Here is a 20,922-nt window from a genome sequence, read left to right on the forward strand (position 1 = left end):
TTTGGTTCATGATAAATCATAGTGTCCTTAAAATTCAAATTTCTTAAATGCAAAAAAAGACATACTCCATTTTTTTTTAAACAAGTATTTTTTTTTATTATTAATTAATTAATTTATTTTTGGCTGCATTGGGTCTTCGTTGCTGTGCGTGGACTTTTCTCTAGTTGCAGCGAGCAGGGGCTACTCTTTGTTGCAGTGCACCGGCTTCTCATTGCGGTGGCTTCTCTTGTTGAGGAGCACGGGCTCTAGGCACACAGGCTTCAATAGTTGTGGCCCGTGGGCTTAGTAGTTGTGGCTCGCAGGCTCAGTAGTTGTGGAGCACGGGCTTAGTTGCTCCACGACACGTGGGATCTTTCCGGACCAGGGCTTGAACCCGTGTCCCCTGCATTGGCAGGCGGATTCTTGACCACTGCACCACCAGGGAAGCCCATTTAATTTTTATTATAAAGCCTGAAAGATTTTACTTACGCTAGTGTGACTGATGTATAGTAGACAAACCAAGGGTAATTTATACTCTCCTCCTTTCCAATTAGGGATGGGAAACCATGAAGTCCAAGAATCAAAATGAATGGCTTAATTTCTATACCTCAAACCATCTTCAAGTGTTAATTAAAATTATCTACAGAACACTGAATCAAAATTAAAATTAAACACCTATATACACACACATGCACTTTATGAAAACCAGAATTAGATATATATTTTTCACACCTGCTTCTAATTGATATTTTATTTGACTCAACCTCTCCTTCTAGTTGGGTTTCCTTAGTTGTCAGACTGCAACAGGATATAAAAGCAACAAAGCATAGACAACTACTGTAGAATGGAGAGAAATTTATTTCCATTTATAGATTAATTGGACCAGTAATTGTACCAATAGTAGTGTTAGTGACACTATTTATTGTGCAAAATTATTTGTGAATGGTATCTTACAAGAGATAAAATTGAGTTAAAAATTTGAGCCTTCTAAAAATAAGATAGAATGAATTTTTAATTTACCACACACAGTGTAACATACCTTATGCAAATTAGAGTTGTGTTAACTTGAAAAGGCTGAACTTAAAATATCAATCAAGTTTCAGCACAAAATTAGAAATAATGTAAATCTATTTTTTAATCTTGAAGAATTATAATTGTAAGTTGGAGGAGAGATGAATGAATTACCAACTGTGTTTATGTTACTGGCATATGTCTTGGCCACTTTCACTAGTAAACATTGTTTGTCAGTCCTATGGGAGCAATGAGACATGAAATATGCAAGTTTTGAATTCTGCCAAGTCTTCAGGAACACATCACTCATAAAATGAAATTGTATTGCACTTTCTCTGTTCTGGACATATGCCTGTACCATTCATGTCAATAAAGTTTCTTTACTTTCTTGGCTGGCATCTCAGTCTTACGAGGCAGAAGAGAAAGTCATGATGAATTTAGGTGTCAGGCTATTAAGTTGCGATGGTTAACTTTGTGTGCCAACTTGACTGGGCTAAGGGATGCCCAGACAGCTGGTAAAACATTTTATTTGGATGTGTCTGTGAGAGTGTTTCCAGAAGAGATTAGCTGTTGAATTGGTGAACTGAGTAAAGCAAGTGGTCCTCCCCAGTGTGGGTGGACATCATCCAATTTGTTGAGGACCTGAATAGAACAAAAAGGAGGAGGAAGGACACACTCTCTGTTTGAGTGGAGACTTTCATCTTCTGCTGGCCTCAGACATTGGCATTCCTGGTTCTCAAGCTTTTGGACTCAGATTGGGACTTATACCATCAGCACCCCTATCCTCAGACCTTTGGACTTGGACAGCTGTCCTGATTCTCCAGCCTATAGACCACAGATCAAGAAACTTCTTGGCCTCCATAACTGCTTGAACCAATTTCTGTAACAAATCTACTCTTCAATAGATAGGTATTGGGCTAGCCAAAAAGTTCATGCAGGTTTTTCCATAAGATGTTACAGAGAACTTTTTGGCCAACCCAACAGATATATAGGTAGGTAGGTAGGTAGGTAGGTAGATAGATGGATAGACAGACAGATAGATAGATAGATAGATCCTATTGGTTCTGTTTCTCTGGAGAACCCTGATACATAAGTGATGTTTAGAAAATCTGAAATATATAGCTCATTGCACACAGTCATCTTCTAAATTTTTAGTTCATTAGTTTTTTTTGCCTTTTTCACGTTATGAAACCCTTTGACAGTTTAAAGAAAGCTATCAATCTAACCCTCAGAAAAAGGCCTATGTGCACATGTACACTCCATTTTGCCTACATGTATCATGGACTCCAAGTAAAGAACCCCTCTTTTGATATACAATATTTATGGAAAGAAGGTCCACAGAACCAAATACATACACTCTACCACAGTCACCACTGCCGCAGGTCAGCAGTCAATTTGTAGCATACCATGTATTGAGTACATGCCTATGTAGGATGTGGTCTTGGGTTCAAATTACTTTTCAATACCTTTCCCTCAACACTCTGAAATGTTCTGGGATTTCTCTTTGTATTCAAGATCAAAGAATTTTAGATCATTAAACCAAAGATGAAACAAGATGCCTGATGTTACAAATACTTACAAGTATTATTTTTGGTAACCATTAGAAAGCAGAAATGACAAGCAAAACAAGTTAAAACACAGAAACAGCACAAATCACTCAGTGTGCTAAATTTCATACAATAAAAGTAAAATATGAGTGAGCTAATTAAGGGTATCTTTTTCTCTTAAAATAGTTTCTTAAATCAGTTTATACCAGAAACACACACACACAGGCACACATATATACACATACACTTATATAGGCATACATTGCCAAGCTCTAAAATTATATGAACATACCCAGAATTTATGAGTTTTCATTTAGAATGCAATTCTTAATATTTTTTAAGTTACAAAATGGTTTCTTTAACTGAAGTTTTGTCTATTCAACTGCCTATCATATGTATGTATGAAAGGGCGTCTACCCACAGGATTATCCATTCAGAAAATATAAACTGTGAGTTGAAATATGTCATCAAAGTAAAAAGAAGCCCTATTTTAAAAAGACACTTGAAAACCATAAAAATCATTATTTTCTCTAGTAGGTGAAAAGCTAAAGACCATTCTCAGGGAGAACAACAGCCATGGACAGAGCCTGAACTCTCAGATTTCCTGCTCTATTAGTGGAGATGAAAAACCTCCATTTTATGAAGTTAAGATTAGAGCAAGTGTTAACAAAATAAAGTCAGCTACATATTTTTTAAAATTCTGACACCATTAAGGGAATAAGGGAATTACTAGAAATAACTCCAAAATTCTTTCCCACTGAACTTAAATTCTTTATACAGTGTCTGTCTATTAATAGTTATGAGAAGGAAGAGAAAAACAAAGAAATTTCTATATGATAAGTATTGTTTTGTTTCTGGCTTCCATTATGAAAAAATATATATTTTTTAATTTTATGTTCTCAGTGTTAAATACTATATCTGAAATGTTTATAATAATTGCATTTGAGATGATTTCTAGAGGCTTGGGAAAGAACAATTATAGGTTTTTGCATTTACTTTTAGAAAGGCAAATCATTCCCTGTGTTCCTATAAGAAAATGACCATTGTGAATTCTTGGGTTCCTGCTCATAAGATACAAGATTACTTTCTCTTAGGAAAAACAAATTATGGTTAGAAAGTTTCTGAAGCAGAGAGCAGGGCTCAATCAGAAATTCCTTCCACGGACTGTGGAAAGTGATTCAGGATGTATCAGAATACTCACACTGAAGAAGTTTTAGGTGCTAATTGTGTCTTTAATGTTTTCCTGAAGCCAAACTCAGATTTATGTAAGACATAAGAGGCATGAGAGGCCTATTTTGAGTCTTAGCACTTGGAAAGGCCTTTGGAAAAGAAATGGAAAGGAGACATAGTTTCTGAGGAAACCTGGACAATGTGAACTAATGACTGGGATAAACTTGTGACAAGTCTACAAAAAGGAGCTTTATTGGAGGGGAAAACAACAATCTATTGTATAGACTATCAATGATTAAAAATATCAAAATAAACTTCTAGAAGTCCTTTATAGCCTTGAAAAAAAATACATTTTACAAAATGCTCTATAACATGTAACACAGATTCTGAGAGCTACAAACACTTAAAAGCATAAAGTGTTTGTAGTATACTACTTAAGATGGCATTATCTAAAACAAAAATTCTCAACCAACAGGTGGTAAGTAGCAGCACAAGGAAATTTTCTGAATTTTATTCTCTACAAAATCCATTTTTTAATCCTGCCCAAGGCTGAAATTTTGTCTTGACTTCTGAATAATAAAAATTTTGAAAGTCCCAGTGTCAAATATCCAGGAAGAAATTTCATGATCACAGCTCTGTGGTTTTCTTTGATGACAAAAACATGGGAAGGCGATATTACATTCCATCAACATCACAGAATGGATTGTAGGTTGTATTTCCTAGGCCTTCTTTCAGTCTCCTAGAGTCTAATTTCCTTCTATTGTGGGTTCTTCTTTATACTGCCATTTATTAGTAGAGTTTGATAGAAAACTTTAATTCACAGGTTTAAATTCCTTCTCCCACACATTCACCAAGCATATTAAGTTACATCCTTTACTTCCTTGAACCCTAGTTTCATCATTTGTAATACAAAATTGGAAATACCTACCACTCAGGTCTTCCTTCCTAGGGCTTGAGTATAACTCATCTTCTAAAACATGCAGTATCTTTTCCCCATATATATACCTAGGAATTTACTTTGGTTTGATGGCAGCTATTTTTTCAATTATTTGTTTTCAACTTTCCCACTTATGGATATTTTTCCACTATGGCTTCTGAAAAGATACATGGAACAATCTAACTATTTCCTGTGTCTCATTTTCCCACATTTCCTATTTTTTATGCATAGAAACAAATATCACATCCATACTAACAGCATGTATGACCTGCCTGTCCTCTTTCCCCATCATCCTATAAAATGTTACCAATCTGAAAATTTCTGACCATCGACTATCACCCCATATTCACTGTTGAAAATTCTTTTTTGAAGGAAAATTGCTCTAAGATGTATCTTTTTACCATCAATCCACACCCGTCTACATCCACCCCCGTAATACCTGCATCTCACCTACTGCTTCTACCTGACTTGTGATCTATGGGGAAAACTGTTGACTTACAGTCAGCAACTCTAGTTTGAGTTCTGGTTCCATTCCTTAAGAGCTCTAGAAGAGTCCTCTTAAACAGGGTTCCCTATGAGCATGATCTGGGCATCTTTTTACCTGTTAGAGCAGAGTCTTGGAGGTTGAGTGGGAGAGTAAACATATGAGTCTACTTTATGAAAAGCTCCTGTAGGTGATGCAAATGAGAACTTAAGTATGAGATCTACTTGACAGAACCTCTGAATTATTTTCCTAACTTATAAAATGCCAAGTCTATTTTATAGTGATATCATGAAGGTTAAACAAGGCAATATATGGGAAAGAGTGTTATAAACTGGAAAACTGAATATAAAACAAGGTATTATGCGTCAATATTTCTGTGGGGTTTAGAGTAGAATAAGTTCATTGTCAATCACTTCTGCAGCAACCGTCACACACAGAGGATTAGAAACAAGCATCAATACTGACAATCTTCTGAAATTCTCACAGTATAAAATCTCAGAGTAGGTCAGAACACCACCTTAAAAATGCATAAAGAGGTTTTAAAGCCAACAAACAAAGTGCTTTTACTGCAATTTAAAATTTAAAAAAACAGCTAAAAATAAAATTCATTCTGTCTGACTTGAATTACATTGACTTCATTGTGGGAATCTGCTTCTCAAAGTCCCGATCTTCTAGGAAACTAGAGAAATATTGGAACACTTTGAAGCCGAAATAAAGAAAATTGATGCGCAAATATTGGTCTCTGTTCTTCCCGTACGTAAGTCATTTCCTGGAACTGTAGTAATTGAAATGCCAAGGGAGGTTTACTAACTCGGTCCCCATTTTGTGCATTTTATATTGCAGGGGAATAAACTATACTCTAATAGCCTGGAAAAAATACTGCAGGAAATGACTTCAGCCCTAGAGAGTTTCTAATTCATTATAGTTTCCAGGATAAAACATTCGCCTACAACTTTTAAGTCCCCAGAGGGTTTAATCTACTGAAGCTAATGCAAGCAAACAGGCTGGCAGAAAGGGACTATTACTCTAAAATAATTGTAATTATCCATTTGGGAAGACCATGGACTTTGCACTCAATCCACAATAGATGTTTAACTTTTCCCTTTCATCAAAATAGAAATATTTGAAGTTTACTTTTTCACTCTTGCAGGGAAAAATCACCTAATAAGCTTGTAACCTAAATTTATAACCTATGATCCAGAGTTCAAGCTTATTAGGTCAACAACACTTTGCAGTATCTGGCTCCTGTTTCTCTCTGGCTTCCTAGATTCCATTTCACCAAATACCCTTCTCTCCATATGGAACTCCTTCTCTTGTTTCATGCACCAGTTGTATAATGAGCTGGTTTATGCAGAAATGACCTGATGCATGCAGAAACAATACCATGGGCACCATGTCATCACCCATGCTCTTTCCTCTCCCTGGAAATTCCCGTAACAACTTCTACTTATACTTCAGAATTCAGCTTAAGCATCCCATCCCCTAGAAAGTTTTCTGGCCCTTAGCCTATTTAGCTGCCCTGGGATCCTCTGGGATTCCTTATCATCCTAGGTACCCCTCTGCCCTAGCACTCGTAAGATAACAGGCAAAAATGATTTCCACATCTCTCCCCCACGCTGGATGCTAAGGTCTTTCGGGTAAAGGACAGTGCCTGATTTGTCTTTATATCCATAGTACTTGGCTCAGGGTCTGGCACTTAGTGGACACCACAGGTGTTTGGTGGTTGAATGAACGAATGATGTGATCTAAAGAAATGTTGCATGAAACCTCAGAATCAATTATACCACTTGCAAGTATTGCAATTACTACATATTTTCTAATTTTTTGTGTAGCCAGCTTTTTTTTAGGTGGGAGAAGGTGAACTCCACTTCTCTGGTAAGCAAGGAGGCAATCCAGGGAGTCCCTTGCATGACATTCCTTGTTCTTCGGAGAGTCATTTGAATCCTTCTTACATGTTAAGCAAGTGTAAGCCAAGATCCTCTGGCTGTAGAAAAGGGCATATGAAGTCCAGTCCCCTTTGGTATGCAAATTTCAAGAAGCAGTGAACTTATTTGCATAAGGCTCCCTGGAATTTGAGAGACCTTCCCAGTGGGCCAGAGTGTCCCTGAACAATGCTCAGGAGCAGGGAAAAACAGGGAAGTGTCCCCAAAATAAACCTTGAGGGTAGAAAGTTATGATAATTTTTGGCTGAATGCAGGGCTGAGCTGATAGAGAAGAGCAACAGGAATCCTGGGTCTCAAGAGATGGCAGATGTCAGAACTGCCTCAACCCTGCCCCAGGGGGCTTTGGCCCCCTGGGCAAGAAGCTATGTATGAACAACGGGAGCTGGTCATTAAGAGATGTAACAATTGGGGGACCCAGGCCTTCCCTTGGCATGGAGCTTCTCATTGGAGAGCTTGTGGGTCATCTTCACTTTGACTGCGGTGTGTCTTCAGACCAGCACCAACAAGAAGAACAAAGCAGAATAGTCATAACCCACCCCCCTCATCTCCCACTTTCCCTCCTGTGCCAGAGACTGTGGATTGGTTACACTAATTTCCATTGCTGTTTCCCACTATAGAGCTTGGGAAACCAAATACATGTCTTGCTTCCCAGCTCTTTTGCAGGTAGGAGTGGCTGTGTGGCCCAGCTCTGGCCCAAGCATGATACACAAGCAGAAGCCTCCCAGGCGACTTCTGATTAAGACTTTGTTTTCCATATAAAATGGAGAAAGATGTATCTGGCACTGCCCTCCCTCCTCTTTTCCTGCCTGAATACATTGCTAGATGTTTGAGCCTCAGCAAGCATCTTGCAGTGAAGGGGAAACAAGCCATTACATTATGGATAGCAAAGCAAAAAACAGAACCTAGTACTACCCAGACTTATTGTCACTTAGGTAAAATAAAACTCTACATATTTAAGCTACTGTCAGATTATCGTTATATGCAGTTAAAGCATTCTTAATTGATACAACATTCACATCCCCAGCTGTGTTCATCAGACACTAGTAACCACAAGTGATACATAGATGCATGCGGGAGGTCACCCTTAGCAGGACATCTGGTGGCATGCTACTCAGTACAGAATGGTGCTCCTAGACATTGTACTCTGGGATGCCAAGAGGGTGTTCTTTTCAGCCAAAGGACACTGTAGGTATAAGTATGCTAATTTTTAAAGTTCAGATTGGAAGAGCAAACTCCAATAGTAAAGCAACTATGGACCACATTTATGATCAAATGATTCTTCCAGACCTCTGTGTGGACACTAAATATGGATTTAACCAGAGAGTGAAAGAAAACAATTTTTTAGTGTTGTATATGGAAAGAAAAAGTAAATTGAATAAAAATCATGTTCTAACACAGGCATCTCAAACTCTAAAAATAAGAAGTGAAATATTTAGGTCAAATACAAACCAAATGGTTAGTAATGGTTACCACTTGGTTCTATAATTAGAGTTGGAGGCAAGTGAGACAGCTATTGCATTTTTTTATATTTCTGTATTCTTTGAATTTTTGTTACAAGAATGTATTAATTTGCTAATGGGAAAAAATTTCTGATAAGTAAACCCACCTCTAAGAAGGCATTTATCAAATGCTTACTATGCATTTTCCCATTTAATCCTCAACACTATGTGGTGGGCATTATGTTCACCAATAAAGAAAATAAGATGTAAAGATTTTAAGTAACTTGACAATATCACACAGCCAGTGACTGGAAGAATAATCCAATCGATTTGGACTCGAAGATTCTTCAGTCCAAATCCAAAGCCCATTCTCTAAGCACAGTGCAATACTGCCTCTCCCAGATGTTTCTGGATATGTAGGTATTCTTAATTCTCTTTACCAAGCCTGAGAGTTTCTTTGAATGATGTGTTCACTAGACTCTTTTTAAGGAAACTGTCTTCCAATAGTTCCTCCCCTCTCTCCTTCCCTCGAGTATAAGTATCAATATCTTTAGAAACAGGAATGATCCTACCTTCTTTTAGTGTCTCGTTAGGGATTTACTTACCATTCACACTTGTCAAGACCATCTAAGGCTGGTGTATCCTTAGAGTCCCATCCTGGTAACTTTGGGCAAGAGATTTAAATGCATTAATTACTCTCAGTACAAGACACCAGGCACTCAGAAGGAGTTTCACGGCACAAAGAACTGGGTAGCAGGTTATGTTGTTTCTTTAATGAGGAAATACGTTTAAATGTGAGGAAAATTAATTCTTCAAAAATAGGCTTCCTAACTATATAAAGTATCAATGTAAGAAACAGAAAATTCAGACTGTACCTAATGTCAGAGGAAATGAATGCTTTATTTGAATAAAAGGCTGGCATGAAATATCGCCTACTGTAAGTCAGAAGGTCTGTCTGGAATATTTCACAAGACTCCAGATTCTGCATCTGTTTTTTTATAGCTCTTGAGGCCTATATAAGAACTTGACCCTGGGGTTATCCAAACTAAATCTCGGATAAGCTTCCATTAACATATCTTAGTAAAAAAAAGAATAAGCATATTTTAAAAGACTATGAAATTACAACCTACAACCATAAAGTGTTATAACGTGAATCAACTCTAAGTGGGAGATAGGTTTGAATTCACTGCTTATTCAATGATCCAGTAATAGATCATTTTAGTATTATTTTTACATATTGTATATATTTAATTTTCAATGCAAAAAGAAATATTATTAAAAAAAAGAAATATTATGGAAAGAAAAGCCTTTACACGGTATCATCCCACTAAATGAATGTGAAAGAGACTCAGGTTTAATTCCAAGTTTTGCCATTAATAAACTATATGACTCCCAGATTTTTATCTAAAGCTCAGACTTGCACACCCAGCTCCTTAACTCTACATATCTAGTTATCATTTGGTCATTTTTTCCCTAGATTAATTGCACTGTGGTCAGAGAGCATGTTCTGTATCATTTTAGTCCTTTAGCAATTATTGAGACTTGCTTTACAGCTCAGCACATGTCAGTTTTTATAAACGTTCCATGTGTGCTTGAAAAGAATGTATATTCTGCAGTCAGGTAAAGTTAGATTAAGTTTATTAAATGACACTGTTTAAATCGTTGATAAATTTTCTTCTGCTGGCTCTATTAATTACTTAGGTACTCAAAAATCTCATATGATGGCAAATATGTGAATTTCTATTAGCTTTGTGTCATATAATTTGAAACTGTTATTAGGTGATTACAGATTTACAACTGTTACAACGTACTGGCAAATTGAACGTTCTATCATTATGAAATGACCCTTTATCTTCAGTAATGCTTTTTACCTTAATGTCTTTCCTATCTGATATTAAGGCTATCTTATCTGACCAACTTCCTCTTACCTAGAATTGAATGGTATATCTTTTCCTGTCCTTTTACCTTTAACTTTTCTGTATGTTTAAGTTTAATGTGTATCTCTTATAAACTTTGTATAATTGACTTTTTGATCCTGCCTGACAATCTTTTAATTGGAATATTTGGTCCATTTGCATTTTGTTTACTAGCATTTCAGTTTAAATTGCTGTCTTACTTTGTGCTATTTATCCCACCTGTTCTATGTTTCATTTATTTTCCTTTCTTGCTTTCTTTTGATTATTTTTGATAGCTACATTTTTCCCCTCTCATAGTGAGAAAGTTTTCTATCCTTTTAGTGGATACTCTAAAAATTACAAAATGCATACTTACTGTCTGTTATAAGCTAAAATTAATCAGTAACTTTATCCATTTCCCAGGGAACTTAGGATACATTAACTCTATTGACTCCTTTCCCTAAGCATATATTGTTGGTTAATATGTTAATTCCATCAAATTTGCTCTTTTAAATTTCGCATTTGAGTGTTTTATACTCTCAGTGCTTATTTAGATTCACCCATGAATTTATCACTTTGCTCCTCATGCCTTTTTGCTTCTCTGCCCTCCCATCTGGGATCTCTTTCCTTCCACACGAAGTAGATATCCTGAATCTCCCTATTTTTCTTGATGGCCACCCTGTCTCTGCTATTCTGAAATGTCTTTAACTTACTCCTTTCTTTCAAAAAATATTTTCACTGGATATAAAATTCTGGGTTAGCAATTATTTTTCTTTCAGCCTTTTGAAAATATCATGCCACAATCTTTGGTTCAGCTGTTCTCTAACCACCAATGCTGTGGATATAATCTGTCTTTTCCTCTGACATCTTTTAAGATTTTCTTTGCCTCTGATGTTCTATAGTTTCACTGTGTGTCTAGTGTGGGTTTCTTTTTATTTAATCCAATTAGGGATTTATAAGCTTCTGAATTTGTGAATTGGTATCTTTTATCATCCTGGAAAATCCTCAGTAATTGTCTTCTTATTTGGCATCTCTGCCCCCATTCTCTCTTTCCTCTCCTTCTGGAACTCCTATTAATCTTTAACAGATGTTAATCTTTCTCATTCCATCACCCTGGACTTTTAATCTCTTTTCTATATATTTCATCTTTTTTGTCTCTCTGTGGTATATACTGAATAATTTTTATCATCTGTCTTCTAGTTACTACTCTTTTTTCAGCTGTCTTATTTGAATTTTTAACCTTAGTTATTGTATTTTTATTTCTAAAAGTTCTATTTGGTTCTTCAAATCAGCTCTGGTGACTTTTATAGTTGCCTGTTTTCTGCAGATATGTTCAAGCTTTCTTTTTATTTTTCCAGTAAATCCTTTAACACGTTCATCATAGTTAAAGTCTCTGTCTCACAATTCCAATATATGGGTCATCTCTGAGTTTAGTTCTGTCATTTGTTTAATCTCTTGACAATGGATTGTTTCTCTTATATATATATATTTTTAGGCCTTAGAATTTTTGACTGAATGCCACACATCTTGTGGAGAATAGTTGAGAGAGATAAATAATATTTACACGTGGCCATTAGTGTGGGGGACTGAGTGAATCAAGTCAGTCAAAACAGGTTTGGATTTTATTATTTTACCTTTGGTGTACTACAGTCTGCCTGTTCCTCCAGGGATGGGCTACACTCAGCTTGTACTTGAGTTAGACCTGGGTGCCAGAGGATCTGTTTTCCTGCTCTACCCTCAGCTTTGAGCAAGTCCTGCTTACCTGTGTCACCTGACAAACTTATGCCTCCCAAAGTGGTAAAATGCTCTTCTCACACTGATAGCAGATCTCTGCTTGGTATTGGCACAGGATCCTGGGCCCAAGAGGTTTTCTACCTCTCCCCAGGGACCAAAGTTGTTTTTGTTTTTTTAATTGGGGTATATTTGTTGTACAGTGTTGTGTTAGTTTCTACTGTACAGCGAAGTGGAGTTCCCTGTGCTATACAACAGGTTATTAGTTATCTACATTATACATATATAGTAATCTACTTTATACATATATATGTCAATCCCAGTCTCACAGTTCATCCCACCCCCAACCCCGCTTTCCCTCCTTGGTGTCCATATATTTGTTCTCTACCTCCGTGTCTCTATTTCTGCCTTGCAAACCAGCGCATCTGTACCATTTTTCTAGGTTCCACATATATGTGTTAATATACAATATTTTTCTCTTTCTGACTTACTTCATTCTTTATGACAGTCTCTAGGTCCATCCACGTCTCTACAAATGACCCAATTTCGTTCCTTTTTATGGCTGACTAATATACCATTGTATATATGTACCACATCTTCTTTATCCATTTGTCTGTCGATGGACACTTAGGTTGCTTCCATGACCTGGCTATTGTAAATAGTGCTGCAATGAACATTGGGGGGGCATGTGTCTTTTTGAATTATGGTTTTCTCTGAGTATATGCCCAGTAGTGAGATTGCTGGGTCATATGGTAATTCTATTTTTAGTTTTTTAAGGAACATCCATACTGTTCTCCATAGTGGCTGTATCAATTTACATTCTCACCAACAAGTGGGAATGAGGGTGGTGCAAGAGGGTTCCCTTTTCTCCAGACCCTCTCCAGCATTTATCGTTTGTAGATTTTCTGATAATGCCATTCTGACTGGTGTGAGGTGATACCTCACTGTAGTTTTGATCTGCATTTCTCTAATAATTAGTGATGTTGAGCATCTTTTCATGTGTTTGTTGGCCATCTGTATGTCTTCCTTGGAGAAATGTCTATTTAGCTCTTCCACCTATTTTTGGATTGGGTTGTTTGTTTTTTTGATATTCAGCTTCATGAGCTGTTTATATATTTTGGAGATTAATCCTTTGTCTGTTGATTCGTTTGCAAATATTTCCTCCCATTCTGAGGGTTGTCTGTTCGTCTTGTTTATGGTTTCATCTGCTGGGCAAAAGCTTTTAAGTTTCATTAAGTCCCAATTGTTTATTTTTGTTTTTATTTCTATTTCTCTAGGAGGTGGGTCAAAAAGGATCTTGCTGTGGTTTATGTCAAAGAGTTCTGCCTACGTTTTCCTCTAAGAGTTTTATAGTGTCCGGTCTTACATTTAGGTCTTTAATCCATTTTGGTTATTTTTGTGTATGGTGTTAGGGAGTGTTCTAATTTCATTCTTTTACATGTAGCTGTCCAGTTTTCCCAGCACCACTTATTGAAGAGGCCGTCTTTTCTCCATTGTGTATTCTTGCCTCCTTTGTCATAGATTAGTTGACCATAGGTGTGTGGGTTTACCTCTGGGCTTTCTATCCTGTTCCATTGATCTATATTTCTGTTTTTGTGCCAGTACCATATTGTCGTGATGACTGTAGCTTTGTAGTATAGTCTGAAGTCAGGGAGTTTGATTCCTCCAGCTCCGCTTTTTTCCCTCAAGATTGCTTTGGCTATTCGGGGTCTTTTGTGTCTCCATACAGATTTTAACATTTTTTGTTCTAGTTCTGTGAAAAATGCCAGTGGTAGTTTGATAGGGATTGCATTGAATATGTAGATTGCTTTGGGTAGTACAGTCATTTTCACAATGTTGATTCTTCCAATCCAAGAACATGGTATATCTCTCCATTTCTTTGTATCATCTTTGATTTCTTTCATCAGTGTCTTATACTTTTCTGAGTAGAGGTCTTTTACCTCCTTAGGTAGGTTTATTCCTAGGTTTTTTATTCTTTTTGTTGCAATGGAGAATGGGATTGTTTCCTTAATTTCTCTTTCTGATTTTCGTTGTTAGTTTATAGGAATGCAAGTGATTTCTGTGCATTAATTTTGTATCCTGCTACATTACCAAATTCATTGATTAGCTCTAGTAGTTTTCTGGTGGCATCTTTACAATTCTCTATGTATAGTATCATGTCATCTGTGAACAGTGACAGTTTTACTTCTTCTTTTCCAATTTGTATTCCTTTTATTTCTTTTTCTTCTCTGATTGCCATGGCTAGGACTTTCAAAACTATGTTGAATAATAGTGGCGAGAGTGGAAATCCTTGTCTTGTTCCTGGTCTTAGAGGAAATGCTTTCAATTTTTCACCATTGAGAATGATGTTTGCTGTGGGTTTGTCATATATGGCCTTTATTATGTTGAGGTAGGTCCCTCTATGCCCACTTCCTGGAGAGTTTTTATCATAAATGGGTGTTGAATTTTGTCAAAAGCTTTTTCTACATCTGTTGAGATTAACATATGGTTTTTATCCTTCAGTTTGTTAATATGGTGTATCACATTGATTGATTTGCATATATTGAAGATTTCTTGCATCCCTGGGATAAATCCCACTTGATCATGGTGTACGATCCTTTTAATGTTTTGTTGGATTCTGTTTGCTAGTATTTTGTTGAGGATTTTTGCATCTATATTCATCAGTGATAGTGGTCTGTAATTTTCTTTTTTGTAGTATCTTTGTCTGATTTTGGTATCAGGGTGGTGGTCGCCTCATAGAATAAGTTTGGGGGTATTCTTTCCTCTGCAAGTTTTTGGAAGAGTTTGAGAAGGATGGGTGTTAGCTCTTCTCTAAATGTTCGATAGAATTCACCCGTGAAGCCATCTGGTCCTTGACTTTTGTTTGTTGGAAGATTTTTTTTTTTAATATTTATTTATTTATTTACTTATTCTTGGCTTTTGTTGGGTCTTCGTTTCTGTGCGAGGGCTTTCTCTAGTTGGCGGCAAGCGGGGGCCACTCTTCATCGCGGTGCGCGGGCCTCTCACTATCGCGGCCTCTCTTGTTGCGGAGCACAGGCTCCAGACGCGCAGGCTCAGTAGTTGTGGCTCACGGGCTTAGTTGCTCCGCGGCATGTGGGATCTTCCCAGACCAGGGCTCGAACCCGTGTCCCCTGCATTGGCAGGCAGATTCTTAACCACTGCGCCACCAGGGAAGCCCTGTTGGAAGATTTTTAATCACAGTTTCAATTTCATTGCTTGTGACTGGTCTGTTCATATTTTCAATTTTTCCTGGTTCAGTCTTGGAAAGTTATACCTTTCTAAGAATTTGTCCATTTCTTCTAGGTTGCCCGTTTTATTGGCATATATTTGCTTGTAATAGTCTCTTATGATGCTGTGTATTTCTGCAGTGTCCATTGTAATTTCTCCTTTTTCATTTCTAATTTTATTGATTTGAGTACTCTTCCTCCTGTTCCTGGTGAGTCTGGCTAAAGGTTTATCAATTTTGTTTATCTGCTCAAAGAACCAGTTTTTAGTTTTATTGATCTTTGCTATTGTTTCCTTTGTTTCTATTTCATTTATTTCTGCTCTGATCGTTATGATTTCTTTTCTTCTACTAACTTTGGGTTTTGTTTGTTTTTCTTTCTCTAGTTCCTTTAGGTATAAGGTTAGATTGTTTATTTGAGATTTTTCTTGTTTCTTGAGGTAGGATTGTATTGCTATAAACTTTCCTCTTAGAACTGCTTTTGCTGCCTCCCATAGGTTTGTGATAGTTGTGTTTTTGTTGTCATTTGTCTCTAGGTATTTTTTGATTTCCTCTTTGATTTCTTCAGTGATCTGTTGGTTATTTAGTAACATATTGTTTAGCCTCCATGTGTTTGTGTTCTTTATGTTTTTTTTCCTGTAATTTATTTCTAATCTCATAGCGTTGTGGTCAGAAAAGATGCTTGATACAATTTCAATTTTCTTAAATTTACCGAGGCTTCATTTGTGACCCAAGGTGTGATCTGTCCTGGAGAATGTTCCATGTGCACTTGAGAAGAAAGTGTAATCTGCTGTTTTCGGATGGGATGTCCTGTAAATATCAATTAAATCTATCTGGTCTATTGTGTCATTTAAAGCTTGTTTTTTCTTATTAATGTTCTGTCTGGTTGTTCTGTCCATTGGTGTATGTGAAGTTAATATCCCCCACTATTATTGTGTTGCTGTCGATTTCCTCTTTTATAGCTGTTAGCATTTGCCTTATGTATTGAGGTGCTCCTATGTTGGGTGAATATATAATTGTTGTATCTTCTTCTTGGATTGATCCCTTGATCATTATGTAGTGTCCTTCCTTGTCACATTCTTTTTTTTTAAAGTCTATTTTATCTGATATGAATATTGCTACTTCAGCTTTCTTTTAATTTCCATTTGCATGGAATATCTTTTCCATCCCCTCACTTTCAGTCTGTATGTGTCCCTAGGTCTGAAGTGGGTCTCTTGTAGACAGAATATATATGGGTCTTGTTTTTGTATCCATTCAGCCAGTCTTTTGGTGGGAGCATTTAATCCATTCACATTTAAGGTAATTATCGATATGTACGTTCCTATTACTATTTTCTTAATTGTTTTGGGTTTGTTTTTGTAGGTCCTTTTCTTCTCTTGTGTTTCCCACTTAGAAAAGTTCCTTTAGCATTTGTTGTAGAGCTGATTTGGTGGTGCTGAATTCTCTTAGCTTTTGCTTGTCTGTAAAGGTTTTAATTTCTCCATCGAATCTGAATGAGATCCTTGCTGGGTAGAGTATTCTTTGTTGTAGGTTCTTCCCTTTCATCACTTTTAATATATAGTGCCACTCCCTTCTGGCTTGCAGAGTTTCTGCTAATAAATCAGCTGTTAACCTTATGGGGATTCCCTTGTATGTTATTTGTTATTTTTCCCTTGTTGCTTTTAATAATTTTTGCCTGTAATTAATGTCAGTTAGATTACTGTGTATCTCGGGGTGTTTTTCCTTGGGTTTATCCTGCCTGGGACTCTCTGCACTTCCTGGACTTGGGTGGCTATTTTCTTTCCCATGTTAGGGAAGTTTTCGACTATAATCTCTTCCAATATTTTCTCGGGTCCTTTCTCTCTCTCTCTTCTCCTTCCGGGTCCTCTATAATGTGAATGTTGATGTGTTTAATGTTGCCCCAGAGGTCTCTTAGGCTATCCTAATTTCTTTTCTTTCCTTTTTCTTTATTCTGTTCTGCAGCAGTGATTTCCACCATTCTGTCTTCCAGGTCACTTATCCATTCTTCTGCCTGAGTTATTCTGCTATTGATTCCTTCTGGAGTATTTTTCATTTCAGTTATTTATTGTTCATCTCTGTTTGCTTGTTCTTTAATTCTTCTAGGTCTTTGTAAAACATTTCTTGCATCTTCTAGATCCTTGCCTCCATTCTTTTTCCGAGGTCCTGGATCATCTTCACTATCATTATTCTGAGTTCTTTTTCTGGAAGGTTGCCTATTTCCACTTCATTTAGTTGTTTTTCTGGGGTTTTATCTTGTTCCTTCATCTGGGACATAGTCCTCTGCCTTTTCATTTTGTCTATCTTTCTGTAATTGTGGTTTTTGTTCTGCAAGCTGCAGGATTGTAGTTCTTCTTGCTTCAACTGTTTGCCCTTTGGTGGATTGGGCCAAAGGTTTTTGCATTTACCTCTCCCTCAGAGGCAGTGTATCTTTGCCTGGGACCTGAAGGCAGGAAGGTATGCTCTCTCTACAGCAGTGGTTTATGTCTTTTTTACTCATACAAGAGAAAGGTCTGAGGAAGTGGGCAGTGTTTCATGTCTGTCACCCAAGATTATTAGATCAACCACTACCTGCATGCCTGTGTCACTGAGGGATGTCTTCTCACCAGGCTCCTGTCCCAATCGTTCTCATTAGCACCTAGTGGAGGCTGGTGGAAAGGAGCTCCCAGGTGAATGTGAACTACTGTCATGTCAAGGCTCCTACTTCCTCTAAGCTAATACTTTAGTCCATACTTGGCCCTTAAAGAATTCTTTAAAATTTTAGCTGATTTCTGTTGGGAGACACTTCTTCATGGGTCTCTCAAGTTTGTGCATGATCTGTGAAGAAGCAGTGACTGCCTTTGTTCTGTCTGGACTACCTTCTCAGCCTGGGAAAACAGAGATAGCATTTCCCTCTGGAAGAGAGACACTTTTGATTACTGTCTACCATAATGAAGATGTCTCCCTCCAGAGCCAAGGGGAGGCATGCTTAATACCCATTATAAAATATTTAGGTTCCTTGAGCTCAGGGTACCTTCCTGAAATGCAACCCACTGCATGTATAGGTGTTACCTGGCCTCTACTCAGTGCCCTGTAGGATTGGGGATCAGGGAACTAGCACAGATACTGAAACTCTGATTGATACTGTTTGGGCAAGTAATAAAGTCCCTTGTCTCTGATATAAGAAACTGTGGCAAGCTAACTTATAACTTGCAGATAGCGTGAAATCTTAGAACTTTCCAAGTTTCTTCTTTACTGGCAGCCTCCTATTCTCTGCCAAAGGTGAAACAGTCCATGTATTCTGTCTCAGGGGCTTGTCACTCTGAAATTCAGTTCCTTTGGCTGCCCTCTCTGATGTGTAATAGAAAAGTTATGATTTTTTTTTCTTCTTAGGATGGGAGGAACATTCTCTTGCAGCTTTCTATATCTTAAATGGAAGCACAACTCCCAAGGTGTACCTATTTGATTACTTTCTATTACCAAAGATAGACACTTACTGATCTTTGAATTTAATGTTCTGCTTATACATGCTTAGTTTTTAAAAGAAGCATAAGCTTGGGTAATGAACTCTAGGAATTCTGAAAAATGGCTCATGGAATATTTCATCACAAGGGCTGGAAACAATGGACCAAGGATGTTTACGTTCCAGCATAGGTGAGTCAGGAGGGGGTAAAAGAATCTGATTCATGATGAATGAGATGTTATACAGAATGTACATATGCACTGGCCACCAACTCTTATAGAGAATCATGGAGATATATAGGAAAATTACAACCACTTAGGGGTAGAGAGAGGGCTTTTGAAGCTCTTAAAAATGGACAGGAGGATGTGGTAGAAACACCTGAAAAGGATACAAAGGCTAGGTAGAAGAACAGAAACTGGAGTCTTGAGGATTCATAGATTTTCTATTTCTTTGTTGTTTTCTTCCCTCTCTACATTCACTCTCCCTTTTCCTAATAAACAGAATCTAGATTTCTCTTGTGAGATTCACCTCTTCTGTATTGTGGAAGTCTGGTTAGGGCTGCCATTTAAAGTGCCTAGTGTTCACCTAGCCAACATTCCCAGGACTCCCTGAGTCATGAAAGACAGAAAAACAGCTGGAACTGATCCATTACTGAGCTGTTAGTTCCTGCTACACAGATCCCAAAACAGCTTTGGTTCTTAGCTTTTCAAAGCATAGCTTAACTCTGTGAATTACCTGATATTCTCATTTTGCTTAAGTTAACCAAAGTTGAATTTCTGTTGCTTGCAACCAGAGAACTTCAACTGATACAGGGAAAGTGGTCCAATAGAGGGCATGACAGAGGCTAAAAGAAGCTTTTAAAGGTAGCCTGAAATCCAGATACTTTATTTAAAATTATTAAAAGAACACATATTAACTGTCAAAATTGCTGGCTATGGTACAATGACTAATTGATTTCATGTTTCTACATGCTTGTAGTTAATGGTTAGGCTGATGATGTTTTATTACTAAAAACTATATTTAGAGTTCACTCTCATATCTCCCAAGTAAGAAATAAAAACAAATGAGAATGAACTGAAATAATACACATTACATGCTCTAAGAAAAACATCTAGGAAGGGGTGCTGGGAGGAGCAATGATCTATGTTACAATGAAATATACAGTCGACCCTTGAACAATGTGGGGTTTAGGGGAGCCAACCCCTGAACAGTCAAACAACTTTACAATTAGCCCTCCATAACCACAGTTCCACATCTACAGATTCAACCAACCAGATCCTGCAGTACTGTAGAACGTAGTGAAAGAAATCTACATATAAGTAGAACCACAGTTCAACCCTGTGTTTTCAAGGGGCAACTATACATATATATAATTATATATATAATTATATATAAGGGAATCATTATATAACTTATATATAACAGAATATATATTTTATAGATATATATATATCTTACTCTGCATCCTTTTTAGGGTTATTTCATTATTTTTTGAAAATATTATAAAAGTAAATTTACCATTTTGCCACAGACTAGTTTAACACAGGGTTATTCAACCTTGGCACTATTGATATTTGGGCAGGATAATTCTTTTGGGGGGGGGGCAGGGGAGCTGTCCAATGCATTGTAGGGTGTTTAGAAGCATCCCTGGCCTCTACTAGCCCCACTATATGCCAGTAACACCCCTATAATGCCAATCAAAAATGTCTCTTGAGAATGGACTTGAGGACCCGGGGAGGGGGAAGGGTAAGCTGGGACGAAGTGAGAGAGTGGAATGGACATATACACACTACCAAATGTAAAATAGATAGCTACTGGGAAGCAATCGCATAGCACAGGGAGATCAGCTTAGTGCTTTGTGTCACCTAGAGGGGTGGGATAGGGAGGGTGGGAGGGAGATACAAGAGGGAGAAGATATGGGGATATATGTATATGTATAGCTGATTCACTTTGTTATACAGCAGAAACTAACACACCATTGTACAGCAGTTATACTCCAATAAAGATGTTAAAATAAATTAAATAAATAAAAAATGTCTCTTGACATTGCCAAATGTCCTCTGGGGGGGGGGGGGAGAGGAGGGGGCAAAATTTTTCCCTGATTAAGAAACACTGGTTTTAACA

Source organism: Balaenoptera acutorostrata, chromosome 3 (genome assembly GCF_949987535.1).
Source record: "Balaenoptera acutorostrata chromosome 3, mBalAcu1.1, whole genome shotgun sequence".
Lineage (NCBI taxonomy): Eukaryota > Metazoa > Chordata > Mammalia > Artiodactyla > Balaenopteridae > Balaenoptera > Balaenoptera acutorostrata.